Source organism: Malaclemys terrapin, chromosome 7 (genome assembly GCF_027887155.1).
Source record: "Malaclemys terrapin pileata isolate rMalTer1 chromosome 7, rMalTer1.hap1, whole genome shotgun sequence".
NCBI classification, from domain to species: Eukaryota; Metazoa; Chordata; order Testudines; family Emydidae; genus Malaclemys; species Malaclemys terrapin.
In genome coordinates, this window is record NC_071511.1 from 37,441,968 (window position 1) to 37,452,258 (window position 10,291).

Sequence of the window (10,291 nt, forward strand, 5' to 3'; positions counted from 1 at the left end):
GTCTCCTACATCCAAAGATAAGAGGCACCAAGTGCCCAGAAGAAACTAAACACTGGAGATGGAGTTTTTCCAAAACTCCAGGCAATTAACTTAGTATTGGTTAGTAAACAGCAAACCCCCTACTCTGTCCCCAAAAAGGGGGTAAAAGTCAGTTTAATCTAGAAAAGAGGTCTGATTAAAAACTAAAATTCAGTCCTGAAATCTTTTTTCTAGTGAAAAGGTACCATAGCAAATATATTTAAGATCCTCTTCTGTTTGTTGATCAGCCTGAATAGGCTGGGTAGAGTTATTCTGTCCTTTTCGCAAGTGCTCACAGTAGAAAAACTGACAAGGTCTTAAACCAGAGAATACTTGCGTTTTGTCATCATATGTTTTAGTGTACATCTATAGGCCCAAATCCAACAATTTGGTGTGCCCACACATGGACCTTTACATCAATCCACAGTCCCATTATTTGCAGGACTGGTGCAAAGTTACATACTTAAAACCATGCTGGTAAAAATTCATGTGCATGTAAAAACAAGAGTATTGAAACTACTTAGATCACAGCTGATCCTCTGTAGCTTAGATAATGCATTCTAGGCCTAGATAAGCTATATATCTCATCAAGAGCCAGAAAGGACCTGGACCCTATTCCCATTGCAGTCATTGAAAGTTTTGTCACTCACTATAAATGGAGGCAGATTTGAGCCCAACATGTTAAAAAATAAAAGCATGCGAGTTTCTTTAATATTGACCTATGTTTACCAACCAAATAGAAATAAATCAAGCACTTTATTTTTTCTTAATCCTTTGCCATGGGTCACCTAGTGTTTCAACTGAAGCGTTGAAGTTTAAGAATCCCCCTGCAGAGCTTAGTCTGTTTCAGGCAGAAGTTGTTATAAAATGCAGTACCAGTTGTTTGTTCGCTGGGCCTTCAAATGAAGGATATGCTTTAGCTTCTTGGATTTTCCTGTAAAGCTATAGTCCTTTAGTTTTAGAGCAGCTATGTCTTCTCACTTAAAAAACACCACCACCCTATAATACATGTTTGCATGTCCTACCTAGCAAAATGTCAGGGAATAAAGAAATGGAGAGAGGAACCTCATTTATCCAAATCAGTTTGCCACGTATCAGTCAACGGTATAGTGTTTGGGTTCATAATACACTGTTTCAGCTATCCCAGCGGCATATACCACACACATCACTGGGTGTGATAGTAATGGTACAATCCTCACTAGATGCATGGTTCTTTGTACTGAAATATATTTAACCATGAAAACAGAATTTATATCTTTTTCAATAATCCCTTTTATAGACGTCACTGTTTAGCTAGCCGTAGAGCCATAAGTCATATCCATAGCTATGCAATCTAAGCAGTAGGAGCCAAATCCTGCTTGCTTTATTTTCAGTAATCCCATTGACACCAAAAGGAGAATCATGCTAGAGGAGGATGAGCAGGATTTGGCCCTACATTTATAGGCACAAAACTATTTCTGGGAAATCTCAGGTTAGGAACCTGCAACGATGTACATCAAATGAGTGGCTCAGTAGCATATGACCACAGTTTAAGGCCAAAATATTTGCTAAGAGCCCTCTTTGCTGGCAGTTGAACATTAGGAAGAAAATATATAGCCATTACACTATTGGGTAGTGCATTAAATTGCTTTAGGCAGATCATCTTAGCTTACCATTACTTTTATAGTATTTATCGTTTGCATTTGGCAGTGCCCAAAGTATGCTAAGTACAGTAGAGTCTCAAAAAAGGGGCATTGATCCTTGCCCCAAACAGCTTACAAGCCTGAAATTCAATGGCAAACACTGAAATGAGAATTCTTACAGAACTTTGTTCTCTTTGTGTGACTGGTGCTCTTCCCTGTTTTGGTTTGGATATAACTAACTTTTAAATTCATCTCCTGTTGCTGATGCAGTCCATTTTGATGGGCAGAATTTGTGCAAATATTTATAATTATGTCATTTTCAAATAAATGTGTATTAGCATAGAACCCTGATAATAATTTGTTTTGTAAAACGAACTAAAATACTGAACACTGGAGATAAAAATCCCCTAATTATGGTATCAGTTTTACTACACTCAAGGTCATGTCACATTCTGCAGCGTTTGTTAACCTCAAACGGTATCTGACCCAGCTGACGCTCCACTTCATGGAGTTTCACAAGAGCTTTGGCTTTACTTCAGTTTTTTCATTGCCTCTGGAGTTCTATAATGAATGGCACACTATCAACAAGACTGCATAAGATCAGATTTACTAAAACAATAGGTTTTATTGTTGAGTAGTGCTGACAAATTGTTCAAGCAGCACTATTCTTAAACAATATTGAAAAGCAGTTTCTTGATTCTCCCTAGCATGTATTGTTCCATTATTTAATGTTATAGTCCAAAACAGTATCTGACTGGCCATTTGATTGTCTCTTGCCATCTGGTATTGATCCCCAGTAACTCTAGTGGTATTCTCAACTATATATATATATATATATATACATACACACACACACACATACATACACACACACACACACACACTCCCAAAGAAAGCTTGTCTAAAGTAAATTAAGGTAATACACACAAGCAAATTTGCATAATAAGTCTAAAATTTAAAGAGCATTTATTGGTTAATAAATTACCGAGTAGCTGAAATTATTTAGCTTCAACCACTGTGCCTCCCAGCATTCAGGTGTACATTAACAGATCAGCTTGTACACTGGAGGAAAACTCATTGGGAACAACCCATTCTTTGAGAAGCTGGAAGATAAAAGGGAAGGATGACCGCCTGATATCTTCCAAGATTGGGAGGTTAGTCCTGTTCTCTGTAGAATCATTCAGGACATTAACAAGGCTCAAGACTGAGGTAAACAAACAGACACACAAAACAGATGTAGACAAATCTAAAGAGAGTTAAAATGATTTTTTTTTTAGTTCTCATGGAAAATCTAAGGTACTTGTATGGCTTCCATTACCATAGTATCTGAATGCCTCACAATCTTTGATGGATTTATACTCACAATACCCCGGTGAGGTAGGGAGGTGGTGTTATCCCAATTCACAGGCACAGAGAGACTAAGGCCATGTCTACACTTACCAGGGATCGATACTGCTGTGATCGATGCAGTGGGTCTACAAGACCCGCTAAATCGCCCGCAGAGTGCTCTCCGGTTAACTCCAGTACTCCACTGGACCAAGAAGAGTAAGGTAAGTCGACGGGAGAGCATTTCCCGTCGACACAGCGCAGTAAGTCGACTTGCGCTACATCAACTCCACTTACGTTATTCATGTAACTTAGATTGTAGTAGTGTAGACAGGGCCTAAGTGACTTGCCCGAAGTCACACAGGCAGTCTACGGTGGAGCACCTGCCCCTCATAGCCATGGTGTAGAAGCCACAGGTGGGGAAAGAGGGCAGAGCAAAAGTGATACTGCACTTTGGCAATCCTCCAGGGCTCTAAGTTATTCCAGACCTGACCAGTCCTTAGATTGGGTCTTTAGGCTGCTCAGATGCACTGCGGACTGACCAGCATACAACCGGTCCGATCCTCTCTGTTCACGTATCTGGGCAGAGTTCCTCTGGGTGACGTCCACTCGCTCCCTTGAAGCCTTCAAGGAGCAGTGGGCGTGGTCAGGGGTTCTCTGCTCGGTGTCCCCATCAGGCTCCCTTCTTTTGACCCTTTGACTGCACTCCTGTCCCTGTTATTTCATTAGTTGTCCCTCGAAAGAAAAAAAAAAAAAAACTGTTTCAGCTTTGGGAGCACAAAGGCCACCTTTGCAGCCCCCTTCTGAGTTGGCTCTGGGTACTCCTCAGCCATAGCCCTGGGTCTAAGCCATTGCTTCTACTGGGCCTGAGGGCTTGTCTACTCTTACAGCACTGCAGCGGCAGTAGTGTAGTGCTTAGTGAAGACGTGCCACCTCCCTGAGCGCTGTCTACACCAGGGTTTAGGTCAGTATAACTGCATCACTCAGATGAGTAGATTTTCCACGCTCCTGAGCAACAGTTATACCGACGTAAGTTTGTAGTGTAGACCAGGGCTGAGTCACAAAGGCAAGAGATGTTTAGCTATTGTTTCACCACTGCACATTGAAAGTCATTATGAAGTTGATTAGCAGTTGTCTGTAAATGGATTGGTGGGGGGAGGGGAGTAAAGCTTCTTTTCCAACACCAGTTTTACATTGTTTATGTTACTGTCCATGTGCTACGGACCTCGTGAAGTAGAATTGTACTGTGCACACTAAATTGATAGCTATCCGTTGCAAGGAGATATTTAGTCCGTAGCTACAGTCATGCATCTTTCCCCTAGAAATCCTTACAAACTTATTGGTAACAATATGAAGCTACTGGAAGATTCTAGCTAATGTATCTTGGCATACTATCCTTCAGATTAGACTTTACATATAGGTCACTTTGATCCATCCCTGTGTTTGCTGGCTGCACACTAGCTATCCCATGACACTGTGTGTGTTTCTGGACTGGCACAAGTGTTGCCCTGGCCAATATTTCCCCCTGGTGGTACTGTATTCAGTTCAGAGTGCACGGGCAGTCCCTTGGCCTGCACAGTCACAGCATCACCAGGATTTAACTGACTACTTTGTAATGTGCTTTGAAACACTCAAGGGCAGATTTTCAACATCACAAAGAGCAGTTAAGCCCCAAACTCCTCTTTGTGCCTTTGAAGAGCTTCCCTGGCAGAATTAAATCTTATGCAGCCATTTACGCGAATGCAAAGTGAATGCAAGACCCTACCAGGTCAGAGAAAGGTAGCATTCTACACTGACTTTTCACAGGTGTAAATGACTACACCATATGCAAGGGCAGTGGAGAATCAGGCCCCTGGAGGAAGGCTGAAAGCTAATTTTTTTCTGTTACTAGACATTGGGGGGGTTGAATATCTGCTCAAAATAACTGGGAGTTGAGTCTTACAGATGCCTCCATGTAAATGGAGTGGGTCAGCTTTTGTGGCCCGCATCATGCAGGGGGTCAGACCAGATGATCATAATGGTCCCTTCTGACCTTAGAGTCTATGAGTCTATGAGTAAAGCCGTTGAGCTTTTGAATTCTGGCTCCATTTTATTTAATTTAGTTTCAATAAAAAACAACTGATACAGTCTCCAGTCAGTCCTTATCCCTTAACAAAATCCAGCCAGAGTCAGACAAAGAGCAAACAAATACTCCATTTTATCCTGGACTCCCTCGTTCTCTGTATATTCCACCCCCACCAAATGTGACCAAAAAATTGGTCTGGGGGAGATTTTGCAGCATGCGCTGAAGGGCAGCATAGTCAGGTCATTTTGCACCAAGTCTAGAGGTGAAATGGTCCAGAGAGAATAATGTTTGAAGCTGAACCTACTTCCATTGTGTCCTTCCTGACATAAGCATCTTTTCCTTTATGTTGGAGGGAGATTTTTGTATAACTGAAATAATGTCAGAGGTAAAGTTGAAAGCTGACAGGTCTGTGCACAGACACTCATGAGAAATAGAGAGAGAAAAACATTCAGGCACTACATGTAATAATTGGAAGGAAAAAGGTGGCTTGAAGGGTGTCATTGACCAATCAGACCTTATAATTCTTTCCCATGCACTCAAGTGATTTGTAGGCCTTTGGAAACCTTGGCTCATTTTAGATTTTGCAGTGTTTCATTTCAGTGCTTACCATCCTGTTGAGAAACAGCTTTCAGATGAACTATCAGGATTGTCCTGGAGTCTCCAGGAATTAAAGATTAATCTTGAATTGAAGATAACATCATGTTATGAAACCTACAGGAATATGTCCAACCAAAATTGGCAACCTTAGCTCTTATTTGTTATTGGGCTAATAAAGTTACACCTGCTTGCTTACACCAAAGCTGGAATAAGTTTTGGAATCCTTTGAGATGGTAGAAAGTCTTGATGCAAAGAGTGATTCAGGCATTCAGATGCAGGGTCTATTATGTATTTTAGGACAGCACTTAATTTGTAACGAAAGAGGTGCCGGAGCTCAAGTAATTAGGGGCCGGGACTCAAGCAATTTTTTTACTTTCATACCTGACACACCAAACCCTGGGGTGCTGGGGATATGAACTGCCAAGCCTAGAGGTGCCAGGACCCAACCCTGGCAAGCCCTGGCACAAATTAAGCACTGCTTTAGGATAGACAATCCTTAACTTCTTACTGGAACTGGATCCCTCTGTTTATCAATGGGTTTTCTTTTGAATTTACTCAAAAATATTGACTACACAAAAAAAATGGATAGGAAACTTCATATCCACATGAATACTGTCTTTTATGGTAAAATGAGAATGACCAGTGCATGCTTGGGAGGTAGGATCAGGGTAGGAAATTATTTCTTTTAAGGGGACTAGCAAAGGGTAAAAATTGATTTGTCCCCTCTTCAAAGTTGGTTTTGTTTTTTAAGAGGGACACATTTCTGTTTTGTACATTAGAAATTCAGATAATTTGTATTTGTCACTCCTCATGCTAGGTGGTGTATGTACATGTACACGTACACACAGAGTCCTTGCCCAAAACTGCTGCCTTGTTTTTCCTTTAAGATTTTGTGGACCAGTGGAACGCAAACAAGCAGGATGACATCACAGTGTTCAGCAATCAGATGTGAGGGGATTTTTCTGTGGACTGTTAAATAACTACACCTAAACAGATTTAAACACAAAATTGGAGGAAAATTCTTTTCTTGAGGATTAAGCACCTCACCCATTCAGTTACTGTTTTTTCCTGCTTGCTTTTTTTTTTAAACATTAGAAATGCAGGCATTGTCTACCCTGGGACTCCATGGAGTGCTGGAGAACTAGTGGAATTAGGATATGACAAGAGCTTATAAAATGATAATTGGGAAGGGGCCTGTTTTGAAGTTTGGCATTTTTTGACATCTCTAACTCCAAATATAGTGTTAAATATTTAACATCCCTAGCCCCTTCAGGTGAGAGAACCTAATATCCACAGGCCCCTTCCCCCAAACAAGCTCCTGCAAAACCAGGGGAGATCAGACTTGATATTCCGGATATCAACAATTAAAATATTTTAAGGCAGCCTTTGAGGCTTCCTTTATATATTATAGGGAACAAAGGGTGCAAGCCATTTTATTTAAAAAAGCCTTTGCAAGTCACCTTTCAAGCATTGCAGCTCAGTCAAGTTATTTCCAACATTAGACTACACATATTCAGCTATCAAAGGACAAAATCCTACAGCTCTCACCACAAACAAGTGTTGGGGTATTGTGGGAAGAGACCCATCCATCCCCTTTTACCTGGCGAATTATTGCTTTAATGACCATGGCCCCTGAAGATCCCAACCACACCCAAAATTGTAAAAGTGTATACATATATAATGCCAGCTCTGACAATTGATGATACAAAATAACACCTCCCCTTTCTGTTTTAAAAAACCTAAGTCTCCAGAGAAAAACTAGGTATGAGAGTTAAGGTTGGAAATGTTTGTATTTCTCCCCTTAGTTACATCAGTTTGGTGCACCCAAAGACGTATTTATGCAAAAAAACTGAGACAAGAATCAATTCCATAATTAATAATTACCCCCCCCCAAAAGCTAATCTCCTTACAGTAAATTATCAGACAGCAGCAATTTCAGTATGCTCCTGAGTAGGTGAAAGTCAGTGTCATTTTTCTGCAATAGAACAAGAGGCCATGAGACGTTGCTTCTTTTCTTGCTTTCAATAGGAAATTCTGCCCTTTGATTCTCAGATACACTTGATGTTCTTAGGTGATATGCATTCATCTGAGGACATAGTGGGTGCGATTTGGGGCATCCAAAGTTGTAAGAATATGGATGTGAAAAATTGTGCATTAAAAACATGGGCATGCAAACTTGTATTTGCAATTTGAAGCCAATTTTTTTTTTTTTTTTTAAAGATAAGGCTATAAAGGCCAGTTTTCTTTTTAAGGTGTGTTGATGCCTAAAAATGAAGTAAGAGTGTAGTGGAATTTTCAATGGGACTCAGACTGTTATGCACTTTTGAAAATTCCACTAGGTGTCTATCTACATTTAAAAGTCTGGACCTAAGAGTACAGTACAAAATGATTTGTTAGGAAAGGTTTTGCACTAACAGAACGTGATTCTATTAAAAGACACTGCGCATCTTAAGATGAAAAGCGGAGCTCAGAAGACAAGGGTATCTGGTATTTTGTATTAGTCATTTCCAGCCCATATTTATTTCAACCCCTTGTGTATAAATAAGCATTTTTTACTAAGTAAATGCATATTTTAAAAAATGAGAAAGATATTTTAAATATGGGAGGCCATTCATACTTGATAAAATAATATTTGTTGCTTTAACAGCAAGGACTGATACATGGAGGAGAATAATGCTGATAAAACAACATCAGTTGTTTAAGACCCCCTTCCTAGAGGATTGAACATCATAACTGCTCATTAAATTATCAGAGAAATAGAGTGAAAATCCCATTTTGAATGACAAATGTGCCAATTCAAAGCCCTGTATGGATCGTGATTACACCAACGTAAATCCCAAGTATAACTCCAGCAATTGAGATCAGACTCTGGCCCGCTTGTCATATTTTATGGGTGAGGTGGAGCAAAGTTGGGAATTCAGCCTATAATGAAGAAAAGATGGATTTCTTATTTGTAATATTTGAAGAAGAGGAAACTTGTTATTTTGTAAAGCTACACTGATAAATGCTGAGACTTTTGAGATCCTAATTGTGCTCAGTGCTTTTTCCCTCTTTTGTAATAGTGCCTCACTTGATGACTGATGGTTAGAAAATCCAGTAGCCCAGGGATCCACAGCATTCAAGAGAGTCTGGCTTACACATTTGGTTGGGGGCAAAAAGCTCTAATTCATATTGAATTCACTCACTGCATTCCAAAATTACTGAAAGGTTTGGAGAACTCCAGTGTTACAAAGTAGTCTTCATTTATTACGACAGATCGCTTGCTAATTGTCCATGTTTCCATGAAGAGATGCAAGCCTCACGTTTCGATCACTGGTATCCATTTTGCATTTAAACTTTCTTATGATATTGACCGGATTGTTTGGAATGTGGAGACAAGGGAGCAAGCTTGCATACGATAGTGATTTTTAATATTTTACATTCATCTATTTATGAATTTATAATAAAAATAAGTTTATTTTTAAAAATATGAAACCTGCTTTTTTTGGTAAATTCCTATGGTGGATACATGGTACTGTGTATTGTTAAACAAATTTCATTAAAATATGCATTTGGGAATTAGTATTTTTGTTGTCATTTAATACACACCCCACCACGAATTTAACAATTGTTGGAAGCTTAAATCCAGTAATTTAAGAAAATATGTACACTATCCTTCACTTGTTTGCTGACGCTGTGTATGGTCTTCCATTTGTGCAGGAATGGAATTTGCATACACTTCACATGAAAGTATTAACTGCATCCCTACACTCTTTTGTGCTTCTGTCTGAATTCAAGTGAAGATGGAGGGTTCCTACTGATCATCATTATCCCTGGAGGCTCAAGATGAGAAACTATAGGTGGACACTTACATACTGGAAGTTTGTACTTTGTAGAGTGCCTCTCTGAAGTTTACAGTTAATGCACGGATACTCCTAGCTAGCTGGAACTTTGAAGTTCATAGTTGGGAGTTTACTTTCTCCAGAAGGGGACTTTCGGGAGGGGGAGGGGGCAGACACCACACAGAATCTGATCTCAGCTCAGTCCGCTAATTAAATTAATTGAAGCAAGTCCCTTCCCCCACTCTGACTCAGATGCACATTTTAGCACAACTGGCACTAGGAGAAAGCTAAAGCAGTTTTAACAACTGATACCACCTTTTCAAACTAGGAGGCTAATATTGGGAGGTATCTAGCACAATCACTTCACTATCACTTCAGTGGGAGTAGCACATGCCCTTTTAAGAGAGCACGGCAATTATCCAACAGTAAAATGTCTCTGCTCTAGTGCTACTGCTGCAGGATTGGAGACTATTGTAAAATACACTCATAATTTTCTTTTTTCAGCATGGTGCTGAGCATCTCTCAGGATCAAGACCACAGTTACAATGTCAACACTCCCCTTCTGGGCACTATAAGGAGACCATCGGAACTTCCCCTAGGGATAGGAAACCAAGTCTGAACACATTCTAGTTTTCCACCCTTAATATGGATGCCAAACTCCCACTTTCAAATGCTTCTTTAACAGACTTCCTTCCTTATAATTGACATCTTGACTTGGCAACCATACCCTTTTTTTTTTAAACATAGTGTTTTGGATGCAATTATTTATACTTTGCCATTAGTGTGCATGATGCCCTGGAGAATTCTTTGGTACCACACACAACTGTAACATAACCATGGCA